Source organism: Lissotriton helveticus, chromosome 12 (assembly GCF_964261635.1).
Source record: "Lissotriton helveticus chromosome 12, aLisHel1.1, whole genome shotgun sequence".
NCBI lineage: Eukaryota > Metazoa > Chordata > Amphibia > Caudata > Salamandridae > Lissotriton > Lissotriton helveticus.
In genome coordinates, this window is record NC_136073.1 from 567,786,577 (window position 1) to 567,812,802 (window position 26,226).

General features: G+C 44.4%; 1 long non-coding RNA gene across 1 annotated transcript in view; it reads left to right on the forward strand.

The window, feature by feature from the left end:
- LOC144798464 (uncharacterized) overlaps positions 1 to 23,643 on the forward strand; it is a 42,797-nt gene extending 19,154 nt beyond the window's left edge. The window contains exon 2 of the long non-coding RNA XR_013603543.1: positions 22,753 to 23,643. This is a non-coding gene — a long non-coding RNA (uncharacterized LOC144798464). The remainder of the gene's footprint in view (positions 1 to 22,752) is intronic.
- The last annotated feature ends 2,583 nt before the right edge of the window (positions 23,644 to 26,226 follow it).

Genomic DNA, 26,226 nt, shown 5'->3' on the forward strand with positions numbered 1-26,226 from the left:
TGCTAGAAAGTGGGCAGTAGCTCAAGCTCCTGCTTTATATAAAAATCATGTAGGATGGGATGAGGACTCTCCTCCTCACAAAATCCAGTTAAAATCACAACCTACTGCACAGAGGCAGTACCCAATTAAGCAAGAAGCTAAAAAACAGGTAAAAGAGATCCTAGATCAACTTGAATACCAGGGGGTGATTGAAACTTGCACCTCACAAATGAACAATCCTTTGTTTCCTGTCTCCAAACCAGACAACTCATATCGTCTAGTTTTGGACTACAGACACCTTAACTCATGTTGCAAAACTTTTGCAGTACAAAACTCACATAGTGCTGCACTAATGAATAACATAGTGCGCAAAAAATACAAAACAACATTAGACATCTCTAATGGATTCTTTTGTCAAAATATAGCACCAGAGAGCAGATATTTGACTGCATTCTCGGTAAATGGCTCGCAAAAAAAGTTTCTGCCGTTTACCCCAGGGGCACAAGAATAGCCCAGGATTATTCTCAAAGAGAGTAACAGAATTACTACAAACATACGATGACGAGGCATTATCATATGTCGACGACATTTACCTAACAGATGATGACTTGGATACTCACTTGAAGAGAGTGAACACCATAATACTTGGGTTCGCAGCAGAGGGTTACAAATTCAACTTTAAAAAATCAAGAATTGCCCATCTAACAGTCCTGTTTTTAGGATATGAATTATCAAGTGAAGGCAAAAGCCTGGCTGACAATTTCCTAGAGAAATGTGCTGTACTCCAAGCTCCTAGAACACTAAAAAACTTACAATCAATTCTAGGCTTCCTAAATTTCGGAAGAACATATATTGCAAATTACGCAGAAAGGGTAAAACCCCTTTATGATGTAATAAAACCAGATTTTAAAAGAATCAATTGGACTCAAAAACACACAGAAATTTTGAGATCTTTACAAACAGACATGCTAATTAAAACAAAATTAGAAACACGTGATAACACACGTAATCTTGTGATTCGAGTCATCCCAGGAAGATGCGGATTCACATACCTGACCTCTAATGAGGGAGAAAAGGTACCAATTGCATACAAATCACACTTGTACACAAAGGCTGAAATGAAATTAAGTCCAACGGAAAAAATTCTGACCGCGGTACAGACTGCTGTAGCAAAGGAAAGGGCCCTAGCACAAGGTAAACGAATAATCATCGTGACACCGATACCAGCCCTGGAGGCGGTAACAAAGGCAAGCATTCCGAATGCTAAAGCACTCCATCCAAGGTGGATACAGTGGGCTAATTCTCTTGCTGCAACAGACGTGGTATACGAATTTGATCCCAACTTAAAAACACAAGAATTTCTCCAATACGAATTTGAATGTCCTCTGCCAATCGAAATTCTGCCTCTAGAACACTACGGCTGTATAATATATACAGACGGGTCAGCACAACCCGCAGTAGGGGGTAAACAAGCTTACAGTGCTGCGTGCGCGATTGTTAAAGGTCGCTGGCACGAAGGGAAATTTAAACCAGCGGTCACTAAAACACAATCTCTAGGAGATTGTACAGCTCAGCGAGCTGAACTACTAGCATTCAAGATGGCGCTTGAAAATACCGATCGAGAATTCCCCACACTCATAGTGTGCGATTCGTATTATTGCGTTCAGTCTTACAATGAATACTTGCAGATCTGGCTTCAGAATGGTTTTAAGGAGGCACAATCAAGCATAAAATGCTTTGGGAACAAGTAGTTCATTTGCAAAAAGAACTACCAAAGACTCACGTGATACATACACTGAGTCATCAACGTGATGGCGTTGACGTTGCAGGGAATTCATTGGCTGATGAGGCAGCGAAGGCAGCGGTGCAAACGGCTTCCGTAGCCGCCATCACACGGTCAAAAACAAAAATAGACAGCGATATATTACAAGCTGTCAGCGCTACAGGAAAAGATTCGATAGAAACACTCCCGAAAGGCTTTCCAGTGAAATACTCATATATGACTGATACAAACAATGTTCGGTTTGCTCGAATCCCTGGAGTGGGGGTGTAACAGGGTCGGGCTGCGTGATAGGAAGGAATGGTGGAACCATAGGGCAATTCCAAACATGGAACATAGGTTAGGACTTATCATAGCGGCACACGAAGGACTTGCTTCTGTACATGCTGGCGTCTCAGCCACAGTATCGTTATTAAAACAGAGATACTGGTGGCCACAAATGAGAAGACAAACACGGAACTATGTTCTAGAATGTGAAATATGTCAAAAAATGAAAGTATCAACAGTGAGACGACCAGCTCAGACACCCCTTCTAATCTCGGATAAACCATTAGCTTGTGTTTACCTGGACCACTGTGGTCCCTTACAAAGGGATGGTAACTATAAATATATCTTGGTTGCAGTGGATTCATGCACGAGATTCATATGGATGTGGCCCCAGCGATTGGCTGACGCCAGAACTGTTATAAAAGATTTGCGAGTCTTTATCGGCACATACGCAATTGGCATGCTGCATTCTGACCAGGGTCCTGCTTTTAGAAACGGAATCGTAGAAAGAAAAAACCGTGACATAAAGCAATCTATAACAGCGAAGGTATTAGGTTCGGGAGCTGGGTGGGTCAAACATCTAATAAGTGTCCAACGTAGTCTAAATAACCTGCCAAGAAATTCTCTGAGGGGATTCAGTCCGTACGAATTATTGTTTGGAACTAGAATGATGGTCTTAGATCTTGACAGTCAGACTTCAGTGGTTAAAGAAAAAAGCTTTGATATCAAAGATCGTTTGGCTATTTTACAGGACTTAAACTAAACAAGAAAAGACCTGAGCAACATAAAGTTGAAACAGCCAACGACCACTGAAGAAAAACCACCTGTCCCAGCAAGACCTGTCTGGATTCCAAAAGTCGGGGATCTAGTCAGAGAAAAGATCGCGGTAAAGAAGGAATTTGGGCCTTCTTACAGAAAAGCAGTTCCTGTCTTGTCTATCAACGGGACAAGATCAGTAATACTACCACCCCTTGCTGGTAAAAAGGAGAACAGAGTTGTATCAATCGACCTGATAAAACCACAATCATGTGGCCGATAACAAACAGTAGGCCAAGTGGACTCCCGATGAGTAGTAGAACACCAAGGTTTGCTACAAACACAGAGGTTCAATCTAAGAGGCTACTCACATTTGAAATGCCAAAAGAACAACAACAAGGACTATGCAACAATGCTATGGAACTTAAACCTCTAAAAACCCAAATAAAAACATTTAGCAGAGACACACCAATCTACAATGAAGTAACAAATGACTATTCTGCTGCAACAAAAAAAACTGATAAAGCAAATAGCAATCCTGAAGCAATAGGAACAATAGACAGAACGGCATCCGGTTACTTCATCAACTTCAGTGATTCATCTGAAAACCTGAGTGAATCAAAGGAACAAACATCAACAAAAACCTTTAAAAATAAAGCTAAGGAACTTTTTCAACATCTGAAAGAAACCTATCTGATTTCTCCATGGATTGAATTCTGGGTGGCCTTAGGTGCACTTATCCTCATACTTTGGCTCATCATGGTACTATGTTTGGGACACTTCATTGAGGGAAAATATGCTAAAATGGACACAGCAAGCCAGAAAATCAACTTGATCCTCAAACCACACACGTCCTCGCACATCGAGAAAAGAGAACTTTCTTCAGTCAACTTCACAGCCAATCCTATACCCGGTGGGGTAGCATGGGACAATACTGGTTATGAAATCTATGGTCCGGTTGAAATCCTGAAGTATCCACATCAAATCAAGATCTCATTGAGTGACTTTGTAAAACCGAGCTCAGTTGCTGATGATTGGGACGTTGAAAGCATTAATAATATGATGTCTGATCTAGTGATGTCTGCTAAATTTACAAAACATGATTATTTGCAGGGTTCATCTAATTATGATAAAATGTTCTGCTATAATCACTATAGTAATCATTATCTGCATAAATCAGCACAACCTAGAAATGTTTTAAATTATAATCAATGGGAACACTGTGCAACCCCTCCAAAAGGTAGCTCAAGAACTTTTTATGACAAATATTCATATTTTTCAGGGTTCAACACAAGTAATGCAGAAACATTTTATTTCAAATTATCAAATAAGACAGGTACAAAGACCATGCTTACAAACACTAAATTGATATATTCAGACTCGTTTTTTGAACAAATGAGTAAATTTGGTTTTGATTACTGGGACAAAAATGTTGAAGTAAAAAGTGTTTGGGGTACAAAGGAATGGCAAGTACAAGGTATAGAATCATTGTTTAGAGCCTGCATGATCCCAGAACAAATTATATTTTTGAATGACACTATTCAACAAACTACCTGTCTTGGCTAGCCAAAATCAAAGAGTTAAACAAACCGTCTATTCCAAAGCCAACAATGAACAGTAATAGCTCTATAGATGCGGAGATAGACGTAAACCATATATTAAGCCAAAACAGAACACATCCAGATTGGAAAAAGTGGTTGATCTGGCCCACAGATACTAATAACTGTCAAGACAGATTCCTGAACAAAATCCAGGGGTTCAAATTGACCAGGCCAGACCCTAGATATTCCCAAAGACAACACCCAGGGATAATTACCACGTACAGTGTGGGCAAGCTCTGCCTTCAATGGCTACAAACATCCACACTGTCAGAAATTAAGCAACACCTAACTTTACTTACTGATGGTGCTGACTTGCGTGATTTCATTATGGGACCGCGCAAACAGCGTCAAAAACGCTTCATAGCAGCCTCTGTATATGCAGCTTATAACGAAGCCTGGAAAATAACTCAAATTGAAACATCAGAGAAAATACGGGAAATTGACCGTATTAATTTGGAAAATTCACTTTCTGTAGTGGACAATGGGTTAATGACTCTGTCCTCCAGAATATACTCTTTGGACAGCATTGTGTCTTCAGCAATCGACATAATATCGCAAGACTTACTGTTATTACAACACGGTCAGTCCCAATTGCGTTCTATTGTACAACTTGGCTGGACGTTACAAAATCTGCGTTCAGGCTATGGGCCTTGGCATTTAATCAACACAACGTCACTATTCAATATCTTTAACCTCACTGATAAACAAATCAGTATGGCACAGAAGGGTGCTGATTATACAATCCTGAGCATTGAGAAACTCGAGAGATTACCATTGACAATGTCAGAACGACCTGTCAGTGAATGGATAATACATGGAATAATTAATATTCCAATATCTACTTTCAGGTTTCAATACTGCCAAAAATATATACAGGCTGGTATGTACGAAAAATTGGGTAAAGGGTACATTAAGTCAACATGGAACTTGCCCTATTCACATGCATGTGTCAGTAATAAAGGCCGGAAAGTGTTTCTTAGTGGCAATAATTGTGCAATGTCACTAAGCGGTACACTTCTGTGTAATGGTATTAGTTTACACGGAGCCTGTGAAGGGTCCTCAAATAACCTTTCATGTCACCAGCTAGGCACACCTGCGACACAAATAGAACCATTCTTTAGGAGACTATCGAACGGGAGTTACATTATAATTGTAGACCGCAGATGTTGTAGCTTAGTGCCCGGAATAGCTTATCTCATAACTACGACTGCGAAGGTCATGTGCTGTGAACGAGTATTGTTCCCCAGCGCAATGCCAGACAGGGAGGCAAGGTTATGGCCGAATTTGAAAATTTCTTCCATTAGAGTTGATACTTTAAGCAGAATGAAAACTGTGCTCCTTCAGACGCCGACCAGGCTCACGTCATCAAAAGAAACGTATGATCTCCAAGTTGCAAGGACAACGGCAGAGATTCATTCATTGTTATCAACTAATTCCCCCATACATTTCGCAGAAATCCTGAACGAAATCTTAAATATTTCTGATACCAGTGGAGTCTCAAATGTATTTAAGACAGTGTTTTCGGGGGCTCTAACACCATTTAAAGCCATTCTGGGTATTTTTCCAGACTTTGTCCATTCCATCTTTGGTGGACTTCCTCTCCTTTTGGGACTAGTGGCAGGAATCCTATTTTTGATTCTGTTATTTCGCTATGGCAAACCGTGTCACAGACAAAACACCTGCGACAAGGGAAGAAACAATCCTAGCCATTGGATACCGGGACCGGATATCTAAAATCCTTGGACTGTCCCGACTTAGAGACCTGAACATGACTTGGTTTCTTTCATTTAGACCTATGTGGCAAAGCTCTGTTTTACCTGTATTAAGGTGCTTGCTATGCGGAGAAGAATGCGTGTTGGACACCTGTCTGACGCTACAATCGGATGCGCCAATGGATGCAGAAACTTTGTTGGGTCCGGTCACGGCTCATGCATTGTGCTGTCCCCAGCGGCTACCAATCCTGATGACGGCATTCGTGGAGACTTCACCACTACGATTGAGGGGTAGTGAGGTTCAAGATGAAAGCAGCATCGATCAGGTACGACCTTCTGTCAGCTATGCTGATCAAAACATCAATGGAGGCAATCATGCTCATGAATGCATGGTTACATCTTTTTCCGAGTTAATGGAACTTTCACAGGAAGCTGTTGACAGCTTTTTCGAGAGTCTAAATGATATGATGTTCTCACCAGAGCAGAAATAATGACTTTTGAGCAAGCTAGCACAAGGCGTTCCCAACACCCTGAATTTGGCCTTCAATTTTGATAATAAAGTATAATGAACAAATTTTTCTCCAGTTTACGGACAGCGGAACATAATTTTTCAGCGGCCCCAAAATATTTTGCAATTTTTCGGGACACTTATCTTCTGCTTAAAGTAGAAACTATTCTTAGAGAACTATATTTCTATTTTAGGACCTTTAGAGTCATTAGCTGCCCTCTGGCCTGTTCATAAATATTTTATTTTGTGATGAAATGGTCTCGCACTTTTTCTTCTGTATTAAGAGCCATTTCATGTGTTATTTTCAATATTTTATTAATAATGATGTATGAATATGCGTGATTAATTTAGCATTTTTCTACTGCTTGAGTGCATATAATGCTTATGATTATTTTTTTCTCGTATATTACATAATTTCAAAATGCATATGGATGTATTTTGGGGTGGTACGGTATACACATACACTACTGTATATTTACTATGCCTAGATTTGTAAATATGGACATAGTCAGCGTGGAGTGGGTGTGATGTATTCCTATAGGTTCTGTATCGATCCCCCTATTCCTGACCCTGTTCTGGTTAATAATTAACTAGCAGCCATCCCACGGTGCAAAAAACCGTTATCTGATTAAGCCACACCACGGCACAGGAACGCGTTATCTGATTAGGTCATAACGCTTGCCATCTAATTAGGCAAGCACTATTCCTCCAGCCCCTGATAAGGCATACGGAGCTCTCAAAACAAATCAAACCTATGACAACCTGGGAAAATCCCTGCGGCCATTGTTTTGATTTCACCGAGAACTTCAGTAAAGAATGTGCTAACGACCAGTCCGTATGACATCCTTATTGACGTATCTATGTCCATCCTTACGTCAATCTCGACACCTTACAGGTATAAATATTACCGACATTGCCTTAAGCAAACACACGCGGTGGTGACGAGATCGGAGCAGCGAGACGTGCTGAGGAGCCCAGCAGAGAGCGAAGCCCACACGCGCTGCCCCGCCTTCCTGACGCGCTGAGAACGAGACGCTGCTTTTCTCCTGCCGAGAAATCCAGCTCCGGCGCTTCCAAGTGGCCCTCGCAGGCAGCTGGAATATCAAGACCAGAGACGAGAGATACCAGCCCTCAACCATTCTAGATCTCAGGTACAGAACTGAACAACCCCTTACAGAGAATTCCTGAGTCAGTCACTTGGCAAAACAAACTTAACTTAAACTGCTACTTATCTACTCCCGCCCACGTATTAGGCTTAGGTCAGGTACATTGGGGTAGGCGTGGTTAGAAGCACCAGTTGAGTACGATTAGTCAATGTATATATGTATATATCTATTTTATCGATTTTAAATATCATATGGCTTATAAACCATATCAATGCTTCTGCAGTATTATTTTATACTCCTGCTTTTATTGTATGCACTTTACTTAACCATAAGTATCGCAATAATATCGATTCATTTCTCTTGTACGAGAAAAGAGACTGATCAATAAATAACATCTTTTATTGAACACGCCCGTCTCTTCCTTTTCTCTACAATCTGGTGAAACTAAGAATGCACTGAACTGAACTGACTGAGTAAAATAAGTTGTCTTTTGTTTTCACACGACTCTAGAGATACACTCTTGATTAGGGGAGAGCAAAGTTGTCATGTTCTATGGTTGTCAGAAACTAAATCCCTTCTTGTCTATCCAGGGAGGTTAAACTCCTCCTTGCCTATTCGAGAAAGTTTCTAGTGAACTCTGAGCTAGCTGGCAAACCCAAAACTTTAAGTCTAATATCGTCAGTAGAAGACCTAGTTAACCTCCGTCCTTGGTTTATACTACTGAAGGTATTATTCCAATGCGCAGAGCTTATTGGGATAATAGGAACTACCCAGATAGTACCCTCTGGACCAAGGTCGCAGACAAGATGGCGAAGGTGTTGGGCTCCCCAGTGTCAAGGGAGTCCAGATGGTTACTCTTAATGAGCAGGTTCCTCCACAGTGGGAACAGTGGGGGGACGGGACCTCGATTGGTGTCAGAGGGCGGAGTAGACCATCTATAAAAGTAGGGGATGCCCCAAAAAATGGAAGAAGATCTGGGGGCCTTGGAGACGATACAGGGGAATGGGGGGTGGCCTGGGATATGGGCCTTAATTTGAACGTCCTGTTAGTAGTTAATATTGACCATTCTTCGCACTATACACTGTCTGCTTACCTGATGCAATGTGACCAATGGATTGTAATGTTAACTGGTATGAGCAAAGTTAATAAAAAGATGTAAAAAAAAAGAATAAGGTATCACCGGTTCACAGGTTCTCTCTTACCTGGGACCTGTTCCGTGTTGTCTGTTTTTCACTTACATACCGTTCCTGACGAAGCGCCAAAGGATCCTTTAGGGACCACCTGAGAGCGCGAAACATGTTGACCTTGTTTTATGTATGTATTATTGTATGGTTTATTCACTACGGCACTTATCCTGAGAGCAGCGGTTAGTCAAACCCCCGCCCTCTGTATTTGTTTTTAAGAGGAGCTCCAGGATCCACACCCTTTAATTTACCACTCGGACCCCTGAATAAACACAGGTTCTGGGTACGTTTGGTAATTTTAACTCACCCACACACCTACCTTCCTAGGCCCACACACCCACATGCACAACTGCGGCATCTCCTTAAAAGATCTCCGCTAAAGAGCCGTCTCGCGGCGCCCATGAGGGACTGTAGCGGCGCCACCCCCAAGAGAAGCAACGCTCGATGATGAAGAATGACACTCGCAAGGTTGTGTGAGGGCACTATATTCAAAAGGAGGGATTCCCCCCACTTACAAACCATCATTTGGTTACCACTTCTCTGAGACTTGAGGAGCAGTTACCCCCTAGTGTATACACATAACTAAAATGGATGCCACAAACAAAGTGGCTTCAGCTTATGCTAACAGTAATTTCTGCAATTTCCACGTATAGGGAATGATAAAAATTGCCTGAACTCCTCCACTATTTGAGAGTGTAAATGTATTTCCTCACCATAAGGCTGCCTTAGAGAGGTATAGCCGCAGCAACTGTTTTGGTGCTTAGCCGCTGAGCCAGCATCCTGCCACATCTATCACTGCTTAAGTCAAATTTGTGGCAAAGGTGGAGCAAAGCATGTTCTGCTCTATCAAGGTCCAAACGTTTGAGCAGCAGTTGTTGCTTTTCCAGGGATCTCCAAACCCTCTGGGCACCCGTACGCTTGTGTATAGCTTCCAACTCCCCCACCTCAAGTTCCAAGATCTGTCGGGCTACTTAACGTTTTTTATTATCAGCTGAGGAAAGTGTCATGAGCTCTCCTCAGATAACCAATTTGAGGGTTTCCCAGATGGTTGCCAATGAGGTATCCCCATTGTCAAAGTAGAGCAGATATTCAGTAATCTTTGCGCATATGCTCTCTATATTGCTAGGCCAATGTAGTAGTCCCACTCTTAGCTACCATCTAGCAGGAGTGTACCCAACCTCTTCCGGCTGTGCGTGAATGGAAATTAATGCATGGTCAGATAGGGAACGTGGTGCTATAGACGCATTAGTAACCCTGGGCAAAAGCGATTCGGAGACAAGGAACAAGTCTAAACGCACATAAGTTGGTTGGGCTGCGGAGTAATTAGTGAAGTCCCTGAGGGTCGGGGGCTTGAGTCGCCTAACGTCATGCAGACCGCTGTCAGCCAACCACTGTCTAGTGTCCGGTGAGAAGGCACCCCCCCTGTGTGTGTCACCACCCATGACTAAAGCAGCGTCAGGGGAGGCCAGGCCCTCGGCAATGTGCTTAAGTAAAAAAGGCTTCTGGTGCATATTAGGTGCATATATATATTCAATATAGTTAGAATGGTGAACCTCCATTGAATCCTAAGTGATAGAATCTTGTCCTTTGCTTCATAAAAAGTGAACAGCACCTTTCCCTCGAACTTCACCCCTAGTAAAATAGCCACCCCATTCTTCTTCGCTGCGCCGCAGGACCAGAATTGGTGAGGAAATTAACGTGAGTGCATGCGGGTAGCATCTTTAGACAGCAGGCGGGTTTCCTGTAACATGCAAATGTCTCCCTCAGAGTGCTCTAATAAAGACAAAATAGCAGAGCGCTTTACAGGGCGATTCAGGCCCCGGACATTAAGACTTACAACTTTAAGATCTTTCCCCATCAGAAACAGAACTTAGGGGGCCATTAGGATCGCGGATTTCCCGCATCCTCCGGGCCGGCGGAAGCCACCGCCGGCCCGGAGGATGCGGGAAAACCGCAGCGGATGCTTGAAAGACCCACCGCCAAATTAGGATGGCTGGTGGGTCTTTGAATCTGTCTGCCGCTTTTCCGCCGCGGTCGCCTTCCGACCACGGCGGAAAAGCATTAACATGGCTGGCGGTGTCTATCAGACACCGCCAGCCATATTATGATGGAGTAGAAAGTATGCTTTTCCATGGCTTTTCCGCCGTGGAAAAGCATACGGACCTTCACTGCGGGGGCCCGTTGCGGGCCCCCTGGGTGAAGGCAGGGTGGGGGGTGCACATGGGGGGTACCTATGGTACCCCCCTGCATTTGCGTGAACAAAGCGGCAGGCACTGCGCGTTGCCTGCCATTTTGTGCACGCAAATGCCGTGCATGCATTTTTAACATTACGGCGGGTGCAGCTTGAAGCTGCACCCGCCGCAATGTTAAAAATAGAGGATGTGACCGCCACCCTGGCGGTCACATCCTAATCTGCATGGAGGGACCGCCGCTGCCCCTGCGGACGGTCCCTCCTACTCTATGGTGGCGGACGGACTCAGATCCGTCCGCCATCATAATCGGCCCCTTTGTGCGTGTCACTCGGCCTACATTGACCAGGAGCGCATAGGGTGGACAGGAGCGAAGAAGGACTGATGAGGAGGGTACAGAGGCATATGTGCAAGCTCGGGGGACCCACAGAAAACCAACAACCACAATAGGAATACAAAACATAACCTTTTGTACACCAGTCCAAAAAATAACAAGAGACACAAGTTCGTCCAGAGATGAAAACCCAACTGGGTCATGACTCTGGCAGCAAACCACGAACCAAAGTACCTGGTGATGCATCAGCTTCAAATGGACAAACTGACAGCAAGAGCCAAGGAGCAGACTCAGGCGGCCCTCTGGCAAGTAATCAGGACTCCCACCCCGGATGAACTGCAGCTGAGTCTCAGGGGGTGCATGGGCACTCCTGAGGTTGAGAAAGAGAGGAGAAGACCGCCTCACGTTCCCTGGCCATGGTTTCTGGATCCGGCTTCAGATTGGATGTCGGTTTGCCACTAATTGCCAGCGTGAGGCCCTGCAGACGATACGCTCTTTGGGCCCTTCTTGGTGATCCAGAGTGGAGGGTTTCTCAAGACCTAGTACACTGAGTGCCTCAGAAAGAAAACAAATCTGTTTTAATTTACCCTGGTGTTTAAAGATGATGCGGAAAGGATGGCCTCAGGAGTATGGAATCCCATTGCAAGGTCCTGAAAAAGCACAGGAGAGTCACCCCGGAACTGGAGAGGGTGCGACTCTCGTACCTTGCACAGAATTTGTTCCTTAAGCTGGAAATCATGTACACATACTAAGATGTCCGGCGGAGGGGCCTATTCACCTCTGGGCAGACCCATGTGTTTAAAGTCTTAGAGGAGATATGCATATTTGTCCCGCACCGCCCTCACCCCAAGTAGCTATGTACCAAGTGCGTCAATCAAGGAGGCCCCGAGTAGGTAGGCCGCAAGGCCTTACTCACTGCTGCTGCCGGGGAGAGCTGTGCAGTAGTACCTTGATCAGGGGTCAGACCGTCGCTGCAGTTCAAAAGCGGGCTGAGCCGAAAACTGTCGCCATGGGGGAGAATTCAGGCACTGGAACGGTGCTGGGTCAAGATGTGATCACTCCACAGGGGGGACTAGATGCCAGTCCGTGGTCTGGATCGGCCTCCTGCCGCTGATGGCCACAACTACGTCACTGGCTGCTCCACGGGTCATCAAAAGAGAAACCACGGGTTCGAGGCTCCCACAGCCCCCAGCATGGGCGTAGGAAGTGTGGGGGACACGGGGGACATATCCCCCCCAGATTTTCTAGTGGGGGGACACGGGGGACAGGGGTGGGGGGGACGAGGGTACGAAATAACTTCCCCTCTCCCTTCTATTAGTTGCAGGGCCTTTGACACGTAAAATCACTAGTGCTTTGACGTGCCAATGGCCCTGTACTTGACCTGTGACTTTCCCTTTTGTGTGCTGCAAAGCTTCAGGAATAATTTCACACCTCGTTCCCACCACGCTGGCTGCCTTCAGTCTGCACTTCAGGACAAAGGGAGAGAAGTAGTTTGTTTATTGCTGTCTGCATCCTGCCCTTCCCAAGCCCCGACCTGACCGTACCTGTGCAATTCAGTCACTCAAAGGCTACTGTTTTGCTTAAATGTTTATTTTAAGCAGTTGAAACTCACCCTGGAACATGAGAACAAATTAGCATTAGTCGTACTCTAAGCACACATCTTGGGTTACGTTGTGATAGATGTGTTAATGTGTCCTAATACCTACACAAATAATTGAAATACCACTATATTGTCTTATTTATTTTATAGCGCTACTCAACCCCATCCTGGGTGTCGGAGCGTTTTACATCACTCATACACATTATACTTTGACAATAAAACGTGTGTGTAAGTCATTTTACAGGATGTGGTACATATGATAGTGAGGGTTACAAGGTGTCGGAGTCACGTGTGCTTTACTTCATAGGTTACAGTGCTATATTCGAAAGATTACAATGTATGAAACGCAAGCACTTAAAGGATCTCTTTGTTAAATGCAGTAACCCACTTACCCAGCTACATAAAAAATAATCTGTCATCTGTGTCTCACATGATGTGCTTTGTGGGAGACATATTAACCCTTTATGCTACTCTGATTCAAAACTGAGACTAGACAAAATCCATGTCTCTCCAGCAAGTGCATTAACCTCCAGAATTATTTTACCATTATTTCCTCTGATTTACTGGATATATAAAAATCTCTGCAGCAGGTCGCTTAGCCCCATAAGATATTTTAAAATCCAGTTTTTGCAACCAATTAAGCATAACATATTTACTGCCACATTTCTCCTTGTCGATTTCTTTCTGGCAGAGTATGAATAAATAAATGTCTAAGTGGAGGCCTAGATCTTGCGCCAGTGTTGCATCACTTTTTTTGACTCAGCTCCGACGCAAAATCTTATTTTTTTAAAACTGTAATGCGCTCACATGTACTCATGATAGACCTGCTTAACATATGTGAGGTCATAGAATCTGATGTCATTTTGTGTGATATCACTTCCTGCGAGATCACGTGCGATGTCACACACTGTGATGTCACTTACAATGACACACAAGAATCTTTCAAAATAATCAGGTAAGTAGCACAAATATACACTGGTCTCCATGGGGAGACCAAACCATGAACTAAGAAAGTGGAATGCAAACTACAAAGCGTAACAGAACTTGGATCAGAAGTCACAGAGTTGCTAGGGACACAAGGAACCACCCAAGGTAAGTGCCCAGGAACCCCCGGTGGCAGTGCAAAGTTGAAACACAGCTGCGTGCCCAATGGAAGTCAACTGAGAAGTTGCAGTTGCAATTTTGAAGTAGAAGGACCCTTCCCAGAGGACCCCGGAGAGACCCTTTGTAAGACTGGAGGTTGGAGATGCCCCGGGAACCAGGTTACTTGCACAAGGGAAGCATAGGGGGTGATGTGACGTTGGAACCTGCCTTAGACAAAAATGGAAGACTCCGAAGATGATACCTTTGGGGAGGCCTGTGAAGGAGTTCAGTGGAATCCAAGAGTTGATTTTTTGAAGAAGAGAACCTGCAATTAGAGGCAACAGAGTCTATGCCACTCAGAAGTGACCAGGAGGCACGGAAGCACAAGGCCCACCGATGACAGGAGGTTGAAGAGTGAAGACGGTGACATTGTTGCTGCAGCTGTGAGGACCAGGCAGCGCTGAGGAAGGCCAGGAGCCAAGCATGAGCTGTCCCATATCAGGTTTCAGGTTTTGGTGTTTAGGTGAATGTATGTCGATACAACGTGAACCAAAACAAAGTATACTTTAACAACGTTGTTTTTAGTTTGCATGTACTGTTACTAAGCAATTTATAATTGCGGGTACCATTAGTTTGCATTTCTTTGCAAATGCATTAAAAGTGCTATTACATCGGATTGAAATACACCCCATGGTTTAACATCGCATTTTTTCTTTTTATGAACACCCAAACACTTAGAAACTTAATAAAATGTTTAAATGAAAATAAAAATAAACACCCCAACACTAGGCTAAATACTTAATGCAAATACACTACCCTACACAACACAAACTTCACAACACTACTCTAATCCCTCAAACACTACCCCCAGCACGACCCTACCATGTGCCCCAGTCCTGCCCCTACACGCAAACATTTCCCTGCACTACCCACTTGACACTACCCTAATCCCTAAGGGACTACCCTACATTACTCAAACACCACTACACTACCCTTAACCCTAAAACACTACCTCCTGCACAACCCTCCCCAACCCCCAGTCCTGTCCCTCCACCCAAACACTCCCCTGCACAACCCCCAACATTACCCTAAACCCTAAAACACTACACAAACACCACACCACTACCCTAAACCCTAAAACACTGTCCCCTGCACGACCCTCACCCTTCCCCCAGTCCACTCCCTACACTACAACACTACCCTGCACGACACCCTAACACTACCCTAAACCCTAAAACACTACCTACACTACACAAACACCACAACACTACATTAAACCCTAAAACACTACTCATCTCCAAAACACTACTCTACCATAAACACTACCCTAAACCCTAAAACACTACTCCTCAAACACAACTCTACTATTATTCCTAAAAGACTACCCTCTGCATGACCTTCACCCTACTCTAAACCCTTTAAAACAGCCCCTCTTACCTCTCTCTCCTTGTGTCCTCTGTTCTCCGTCCTGCGTCATCAAAGGGGCGGTGATGGCTGCACGTCGTTAAGAGGAAACGTCTCAGTTTCCTCACAACGATGTGGTTTGCATTATAACGCTTGCGTTGTTACAGCGCATGCGAAGTAATAACATGCATAGAAATGGCTACGCGTTGTTACAGTGCATGCATTGTAACGTTTGCGTAGTAATGATACGCGGTGTAATGACTGCGTACAAATGGATGTTTACCGTTCAGGTGGTCGATGTCCAGTGGGAGCAGGAAAAAGCCTTGGTAGCCACAACTAGCGCTGGTGAGCGAAACGATGCAAACATTGAGACCCGCAAGGTCCAAGGGACTCAACAAATGTAGGAGAGTCTGAGCAGGCCTGTGCAAGCCGGGGAGCCCACTGAAGCAAAGGAAGATCCTCAAGAGGACCGACAGGCCAAAGGCACAGGAGTCGCAAGAGGACCTCAGGCAGCTCACCAAAGAAGGAGACCCACAGTGCAGAGGATGCAGTGAGGATGCTGATTTTTGAGGGATGAGGTGCTAGAAGCTGGTGCCTCTTATAACCTGAAGATTTCTGGAGTGCAGAGCCAACAAGCCTTGGCAATGGAAAGTCAACATGGTGCACAGGGGTCTGGGCCCAGCAGCTTTAACAAGGGATACTGTCCTCACAATTTCAGAGAAGACCGGTCAGGCCTCTAGGGAGCTGCAGAACCACCACCTGTGTTTCTGGGCCTTGGGTAGCCCGTAGTACCACCGGTCAGCTTCATTGCGGTGCCTGCAGATGTAGGAAAGTGACGTCTTCAATCCAAGGGAGATCACTTTGGATGTCCTTGATGCCCATAGGCCTTCTGGAGAACCTGGATGAAGCACAGACAAAGAAGACGCAGAAGACTTGAAGAACAGGGAGACCAGGAGCAGCAAGTGTCTTCCTTGATGCATAAGTCCAAGTGTCCAGACGTTGAAGAGTGTTTTGGTTTCAGAAGTGAGTCTTGATCCATGATGAATTTGAGGACCCACCACAGGAGAGCCCCTAGGGAAAGAGTTGGTACAACTTTGTGGTCCCTCCCAGAAGGGGGTTGGACAGTGGGGAGGATACTCCCCTGTCCATTGTACAGTTTCGCATCAGTGCGGGAACCAAAGGTTCCTGAACTGGCTCAAGCCGGAGTATGCAACGAAGGCACCAAATCTGCCCTTCAAAGCAGTCTGGTGGCGCTGGAGAGCACCCCATCCCAGCCCAATACACTAAGGGGCATATTAGCAAGAACCTTGTTAAAATTATCGCAGTTTTAGCGGCAGGATACTGCCGCTAAAACGACGATAATGGGCTTGCTAATATGTGTTATAGAATTCCAATAGAAGCCCAGGTTAGATGTGCAGGACATCTAACCTGGGCTTCTATTGGAATTCTATAACGCATATTAGCAAGCCAATTATTGCCATTTTAGCGGCAGTTTCCTTCAGCTAAAACTGCGATAATTTTAACAAGGTTCTTGCTAATATGCCCCTAAGTTCTTTCTAGGAGGTGGTCACACCGCTCTGTGACAGGAAACCTATTGTTCTACCTTCACCTGCTCAGGCTCAGCTCAGCAGCAGGCTGGCAGAATCAGGTCTGTGGTCGATAGCAGCACAAGCTTGCTGGCAGACCCTGAAAGGCTATTATCAGGAGTCTGTCCCCTTCTGAGTCCCCCAATACATGGAATCATACTTCCAGCAGTAGAATCGGTGTTGGGGTATGATTTCAAGATGTTTGATACCAAATATGACCAGGTTCAGTGCAGCAGTATATAGTTAGATACCTTGTAATAACTGCAGTCCACTATATACCTTAAAATGGCTCACCACACTTACAAAGCCTTGAAAATCATCTCTGGGATTTGTATTGGTGTCCTGCTCATCCTCATCCTCACACTTTTAACCAAGCACCCTGCCTACCATAGGGGTGACTTAAGTGCAGTGACCTCAGATATAGAGAAACGTATATCTGCCATGAGAGGTGCAGGCAACATCTCAGACAGACTGCAATGGCAGGCATTTAGCTGGAGTTTAAGTGGCCTCTCATAGGTGGCACATGCTGCAGCCCACAGGAGATCCCTGGTGAACCCATGCCCTGGGTACCTTGGTACCATACACTAGCAACCTACAGGGTACACCAGCAGTCAATTGTGAATTTACCAAAGTACTTACCAGAGCCAATGTAGGGGAGAGAGCACAGTTGCTGGGGTCCTGCAGGATCCTAGCAGACTACAGTCAAAACACACGTACACCAGGCAAAAATTGGGGTTCACCATGGAAGCAGATCATACTTACCTACACAAGCCCCCACCAAACGTAAGGACATGAGATAACCTTGCCGAGTTGAGTCTTCTTTTTTTAAGTAGAAATATCTGAAAAGTCCATCTGCATTGGCATGGTTACTCCCAGGTCTATGTTCCACTGAAAAGTCAATCCCCTGTAGAGAAATAGACCACCACAAAAGTTTAGGGTTTTCAATCTTCATCTTTTTAAGCCATAAGAGGGGCTTATGGTTTGTCTGAACAATGAAGTGAGTGCCAAAGAGGTATGGACTCAACTTCTTCAAGGTCAAGACCACAGCAAAGGCCTCCTGCTCAACAGCTGACCAACGCTTCTCCCGGGAAGTCAACCTTCTGGTTATAAACGTTACTGGTTGATCATGGCCCTCTGCATTGAGCTATGACAATACTGCACCTACCCCTATCTCTGAAGCATCTGTCTAGACAATGAATGGTTTGGAGTGGGACCCACTAACATCCCCTGCTTCCTCAGCAGCAGCTTGCTGTCTGAGTTGTTCAAAAGAGGGGTAGGCCTTCTGCTCCAGACTCAAGGCTTCCCTGGAAGGACCCTTGCCCCAGTAGCTCTGCCTTGCCAGGGCTAAGCTCCTCTGTGACAAGGTTCTGAGATCCATCCCCCTCATGAGGCTAATTCTCACTGCGAGACTTAAGGGAGGAGGCAGGCTGGTCCATTATTTTCAAGATCTTGGGCTTCCCTAGTGCCTAATGTCTTGGCCTGAGCTCAAGTGACAGCAAATACACAGACTGAAACTCTCATAAATTCTGCATGAGTCAATTACTCCCCGTCAGACCAGGCTAACGTTTCCCAATCTTTTCCCAGTAGGCAATCCACAGGTAGGTCTGAGGATACCACAACTCTCTTTGGGCCAGTTACCCATCCCCAGATGAGATTAACAACTGCCATGGAATGATCTGTCCTTTCCATTGATGAGAGGCTGTTGTCTGTATTTGCCCAAGTTAGTGGGACATACAATAAGGATGGCGATCTCAGTGCCACCATCACAGACTAAAACTGCCTGAGTGGGTGTTCTGACTAGGCCAGAACCCACTTCAGTACCCAAGGTTAACTCAGCTAAACTTCTGGGGGCACTTCTACTACTACCAGTGTTATTACTCGGGGCACTAGAAGGTTTAGGAGTAGTAGTAGCCATATTGGTGCTAGACTTATAGCAATTGGCATCCTTTGCCCTATGGCCTTTTTCCTAACACAAATAGCACCAAGGCTTTGTGTTAGAGGAGTAAGAGGAATGGGTACTACCCCCCGAGGAAGATTTGTGGGAACCTTCGAAAGACTCTTTTTTTCTTTAGATTTACCCCACCTTTCACCTGGGCCTTAGAAGCACCTTGCCTCTTCTGATCACGACCACCATGAGACTATTGTTTCACCCTGGTGCGGATCCACATGTCTGCCATCTTTCCCATTTCTTGGGTAGAGGTCAGACCCGAGTCCACCAGGTACTGGTGCAGGTGCTGATTTTAAAAGACACACAGATGATGGACGGAATGCAGGGCAAATCAAACATTCACCCCCAGTCAATAGATTTGGGTTAAATCCATCATTCTTTTGCTCACCATGCCACCCCAGTTTAGACCCAGCCATATGATAATCAGCCTTGTTTCTGTGCCTCATGGGACCAGCCCAGCCCAAACTGCCGAGCTAGTCCTCCCTGGACTGGAAACAAGCATCCTGGGACCGGTTTCAGGGCATTACCCCTCATCATCCAGGCTAGCTTGAATCCAGTAACACAGTGGCCAGTTGTTGATTTTGACAGTTATTACGGATAAGATCACTAAATTGTACAGTCCCTCATAATCATGCACATTACTTCCCTGAAGCAGCCTTACAGAGCCTTAATAGCACTATCTACAAAATCTACCCAGTCTTGAGTGAGTACCTTCTGTATGTCCCTAAACTTAACCCTGTATTGCTCAGTGGTTAATCCAAACCCATCTATGAAGTCAGTCTTCAAGACTTTGTAATTGTCTGCATATTCTTCCTTTACAGTCAAGTTTGTCCCTACCTTTGTAAGCAAAGGAGAACCATAGTATAGCTGCCCACTGCCCTTGAGGAACCTTCTGAACTTTACAGGCCTTCTCTAAAGCAGTAATCCACTTATGGATGTCATCACCCTCCTGGTAAGGAGGGACTATCCTGCTCAAGTTCCCAGTGTCAAAGGACTGTTCCCTAACTCTAGGTTCACTAGTGCTGCCACCATGGGATTCTAATCCCACATTTTTCCTAGCTCTCTTTGTACTCCTAAGATTTCCTTATCTTGGGTGAACAGTTCCTTCTTGATTCTGAGCAGGTAGTATTCCCTTTCTAAAGAATCTTCCCTCTTGCTATAGATGGAGATCCATTTTGAAGTGGCAGGGGAAGGAGAATTAAGTTAGGAGGATTTGGACCTCCCCTGACCTCCTTGTACCCTCCCAGGAGGAATAAAGGGGTCCTACCGCCAAGGCATCCCTCTGTGTCAATAGAACTATTCCCTGGGGGACGAGGGTTCTCCAGTAAGGGGTCTTCAGACTCCTCCAGGACATGCTTCGAAGCAGTCATGCGTGTTGGACACCCTTAGTTCATCTTCTGGAGCATCACCACCTATATCCCGTTATCCAAGTTATCCTGCCCACCTGACCTTTTTTCTTGGTAGCAATAACTATTCCCCAAAGATTACTTCACTGTTAATACGCAACTCTCCAAATGTCATTTGTAAATAAATCATCATATTCTTGAGCAAGATCTCCACACCTTCAATCATTGTTTCAATTAAATGCTTATTTCTTGGGCTCGAATAAACCTAGCATGAGGTATAATTGCTAGTTTTGAGCATTTTTATAGTTTTTGTGAGCCTCCCATATAACAAAGTTTTTGTGCTTTGATGCATCCCACGCACTACTCATTTGTAACCTTCCACCCACTGTATTCATTTGTAAGCTTCACACACACAAACACTATGTTTCTGGTGATCATTACGAAACTAACAACTCATATCTGAGCTATGCCACACACCTCATCCTGCATATCTCACTATACCTATCTTCTGTGAGCATCACATATGTGTCTCGTCTCACACTGCACGTTTTTTTTTACATTGGTAAGCATCTCCCACACACACAACATCTCATTTTTTTTAGCATCCCACACAAGGCTAACTCTTATTGCAAATGTATCTCATGAGGCTTCTTATACTTTTGTGCAAGATAATGTGGTTTCAGTGCGTTCTATATTCATATCATACATCTGCAATAAAGCTTCTCATAGATTAGACAACAAATGTTTTGGTATTGTGTTGTATATTTTGTACTGCATTATGGTTTTCTCCAGCCTCAGGAATGCAGGCGATAAACTTCCACTGTTTGAGAAACCATTTTCGCTCTCCTTCTTGTGCCCTGCTAAACCAGAGTTTTCCAAAAGGGATCCAACTGAATTCAATACTCAAACAGACACACAGAATCCTATACAATACTATTGGACCTGCCAGCCTTAGGGTGGTCTTCCCCCAAACTTTTTGCCTGCTTACCTCCTTTTTATGCTGATTATTTTTGTTGGCCTAAGGACTGAGTAATTTATCACTGCTGACCAATGCTATATTGCATGTTCTTCTCCCCCAAACATGGTAACATTGGTGTATACACAACTGCAAATTGTATTTACTTGTACAGTGGTATACCATAAACCCAGGGCCTGTAAATTAAATGTTACTTGTGGGCCTGGAGCACTGATTCTGCCACTCAGACAAGTAGCTCTTTAAACAGGTCTCAGGTCTCCCACTGAAGAGCCTCCGTGTGCAGTTTTACTGCCACGTCGACTTAGTATTAAAAATTCCTTGAATGTAGTATGAGAGTGGTAGGATGCACACCTATGTTCATCATGATGAACATAGGTGTGCATCCTACCACTCTCATACTGCATTCATAGAATTATTCTTACCTCAAAAAATGGCAGTTTGCACCCAGCAAAGACAGTTTGAACCGGATCATGACTGCACAGGAACAGCATCACGAAGAAGACTGTATTCAATTCTCGATAAAAAAACAATGAACTTTTGCGGGTTGTTCTGAGACTTATGGCCGTGCAGCACGTTGAAATAATTTTGATGTTTTTTTGCATTTTTTAGTCACTAAACACGAGAACATTTACATGATATTGTTTTGCATTTGTGTTGCACTATTCAAAATACGTTTCGTTTACCCTTAAGGTGAAAAACAATAGGGACCGTATAGGATGGTAGTTTAGAACAAGATGGAGGGAGTTGGAATCATGCGCAAGGGATTATGGAACAGGTAGTTTGAGGGAAAGGAAGGCGCAAGGAATGTGTCAGGAGACTGGTGGGAGTGAAGCTGGGGGAAGTATTTAAGGAGAAAGGAGGGGGAGGAGTTAGTTGTTTGAAACTGTTTGGCTGCAAGCAGTCAATGAAAGAAGGTGTCGGCATAGAGACAAGCAAACAAGGGGAAAGAGCAGGTATGTAAGAAAAATGGGTTTACAAGAGGGTTTATAACTGGGATTGTAGCGGTAAAAGCAGTAAGGCCGGGAGGTCGGGCTGTGCATGAAAAGCGTGTGGAAGGATGGGCAGACACAGGGTGGACAGAGAAAATTTGAGCACATCGGGTAATGGAGAACTAGCCCGGGAACGCGGTTTTGTTTGGCAGGTATGAGAACGAGGATGGAAGCGGGGGAGGTTACTGCGTTCGGCGGACACTTTACAGGGTGTTAAGATTCAGTTTAGGGGTGTAAGAAAGGTTTTTAGGGCATCAATGTGATGATTTCACAAGGTATTTAGGTAATTTTAATATGATTTCAACATTTAATTATGATTGTTCGAAAGTAGAGATTTTATGTGAATATATTTAGGCTGTAAGCATAAAAGACATTAACAGAGGTTCTTTGTTTTAACTTGACAGCTATCCCTGACGAAGGGCGACAAAAAGGCCCGAAATGCACTGGATGTTTTAAAAATCAGAGCTGCTTAATGTGAATTGTGTGTACTCACGTGGAACAGTAAAAGGCCTGGATTGGCATAATTGTTTCATTTGAAAAGATTGGGACCTTCATCAGTCTAACCGTGTACTGTGTAACAAAGTCTAATCAAATAAGGATAAAAGATGGGAAAAAACATGGATTAAAAGACAAGAGGAATTTTGCAATTATTGCTTGAAGCTGAGCGATTGGAATGAAGCGTCACAACGCTGCAAATGTATTAAAAATTCCTTGCCAAGCCTTAAACTTCTCTTTTATTGCACATACATCACACCTAAAGTTGGCCCTTGGTAGCCCATAGGGTAGTGTGCTATGTTACTAAAAGGTAGGACATGTACTGTTAGGTTTTGCATGCCTGTGTAGTGAAAAACACCTACATTCATTTTTCACTACTGTGAGGCATACTCCTCTCATATATTCACACTGGCAACTCCTAAATACTTTCTTTTAAGCTGTAATTCCTGGTTAGAAAGGAGTAGCTGTGCCATGTTTACATCTTTGGAATCACAATGATCAATCCTCTTAATTGGTGAGGTTGGATTTCATATTACTATTTTACTTTCACAAAGTGGACATTTCTCTGCTCTTACAGCTGTGTGTGTTTGTACATTGTCTCCAATACACTTCAATATTAATCCAATTGCATTTTGAGGTTTAGGAATGTCGCAAAGAGCATTCAGTTATTATTCTTTTTTTTCGTCCCATCTTTGTTTGCTTGGTGCATGAAAATGTAAGATTCAAAAACATGTTTTTCACATTTTGTCTAATTACTTTGTAAATGTAAATAACAATTAAAGCATACTTGCAAACTGTGACTACATGCCTTCCTTTATCAATGTTTCACTAAAAAACTATACGATTGTATTAGTTTAACGGACCGTAAGGCTCTCAGACAATGGGTGATTTGTATAGGGTCACTGGAAAGTCCAAAACGTTTGCCCTTGTCCCCCCCAGAAATTTAGTGTCTCCTACGCCCCTGGCCCCCAGCATGCTACGATTGCCTTATCGCTCATGTGCGCCCAGGCGACGATCAACAGCGTGGCATCTCGGGACCCCGTACAGGAACTGAAAGCTCCGCCGGGAAGGTGCAGTCCCGAAAAACAGGGTCCGCAAGATCGCCGCTCAAGGCAGCAGCTGCGTCATAGGCCACTCACGGGTGCAAACCAGTCCTGGACGGTGCAGAGTGGCAGGGCTCTGCTGTTGTGTGCTCTAGTCAGGCTCGGGGGACGTGATGCACAAGTCGCGCTGGAGTCTGCTGACGATCCGTCCCCCGTGTGCGCCGACTCCGGACAGGTCCTGCTTCAGTCAGCAGCAAACGGGGCCAGTTAGGCCAATCGGGGTGGCAAAGGGACCCGCTTTAGCTCTGCGGCGCTCCCCACCAATCTCCGCTTCCCCCAGTATAAATTAGCAGGCCGGGAATAGGCAGAAAACAAGGCAAATGAAAGGAAAGGCCGGAGGGACAGATTACTACGTCCTACCGAGCCGTCATCTTGGCCACGCCCCCCCCCCCATTACGAGTTTTAGCCAGTGAAATTGTCAATAACCGTGGGAATTGATGTTTGTGTTCAAACTATTGCAGATTTCTCTAATTCCTGGCACAATTCTGAATACACTTTCACCGTTTTTTTACAGGTAAAATCTCTGTAGGGAAAACAACTCAGGAATGTGTGTTTCTTGTGCTATCATCCTGGCATTTGGCTGTTGACTTTACTTACCAGTGTGAATCTGGATTACTTGCATTTTTGTAATGAGCACCCAGTCTAAATGAATATTGCCCAAGTGAACATAAATGGTCTACACCCCTTCATGCAAGAGAAAATATGGATTTCCTAAAGTTTAAAAGCAGGTACATAAAAGCACCCGCCCCCTTTGCTAACACACTTAGATTTGAAGATGTGCAGGGGTCTGTGGTTTATTCAGATTATAGCTGTGCTCTAATTACAGTCTCTTTGTATAACACAACTTCAGTTTATACTGTCGCTCTGCAGAACTGTCTCCATCCATGAAATATCCCAGAAGCATGATTGGAATCTGGAAACATGTTATTTGCCCATGCGTCAGAACTTTGGGTTATACTGTGAGCTGCATTTAACGTTTCCAACGGACACACAAACATAAATTTGCTTGGCTATTTCCTGGTTTTGTAAATGTATTTTTATTTTGCGCATCATGAGTGAGGAAAATGATATTTTGCCTGATCAAATATGTCCTCTACATATACCCTATGTTACATGTCATGTGCATGTCACCCATGCATATTTCCCGTAGTGGCCTGAATCACTAGGCCCCTGCAATCATGTCCTGCATTAGAAATGCCAGTCATCAAGTCTCCCAAACGTTAAGTTAGCATAAGGCCCATGTATTTGCATTTTGCATTGTACACCTCTAATAAATATCGTACTGAACCCTTTTTGTGGTTCAGATTGAACCACCAGTCCCTGAATTAATGTTTACATGACTCCTGACACACTGAAGCTGCAGTCCCTCTGACCTCGCATACTTCTAGCTCAGCCGCAAGAAGCCCAGTAAGGGTTGCCAAGACAGTATATTTTGCTTAACAGTTATCTGCCTGCCCGGTGAGGAAAAGTAAACAGAACCCGTCCGAGGGAGATAGGCCTAGCCATTCTGTCTCCATTGAAGTAATTCACAGTGCTTGCACCCATAGAAAGCTCATGCAATGAACGAATAAATATGCCCTCTCTGTCTTTTAGTGACGAACAACCTTTTCTTCAGATAATACATCCCCTGACTCTAGATATCAGTTGTACTAGATGTGCTGGTCGCCTTGACATAAGAGATCTCTCTACTAGGTTGTAAGTCAGCCTCCACCCAGTTACACGTCAATTGCACGTCATGTTCAAAGTTGCACAATTAGGGCACAGTTCGAGCTGGTCATGCCAACTCCTCCTCCAAATACCCACCCACCTATGACACCTACCTATCACACGCCTATGACTCATCAAGTGTACACCCACATGTTCTTTCTCATTTCTGTCTTGCGCCTGCTCCTATGTACAAGGAGTAAAAAGTATATAATATAATGTTTTGTTATTAAATGTTAGAAGACTCTTCCTGAACCTCTGTGGTGATGGAACATATTCTCCCTTTGACTCGAGTTATTGGAATAAAGCCCATTTTAACTCAGATACCACGGACTCTGCTTCTCACTTGATGCATGCTAATTGTTAATGACTAGAAATTCAGCCAGGGTAATTATTTATTTACCACATAATTTGGCGCCCGAACAGGGACATATCCCTTTCCCCACTCGCCGGAGTTGTGGGTCTAGTCTTTGCCCCCTTCTACAGCCGTGACGGACTTCAAAGCGCACCAGCAGGTCTTCCTGCCACTCCCTCAGGCCTACGGAGGAGGACGGATGGACCAGGCATCCATGTGAG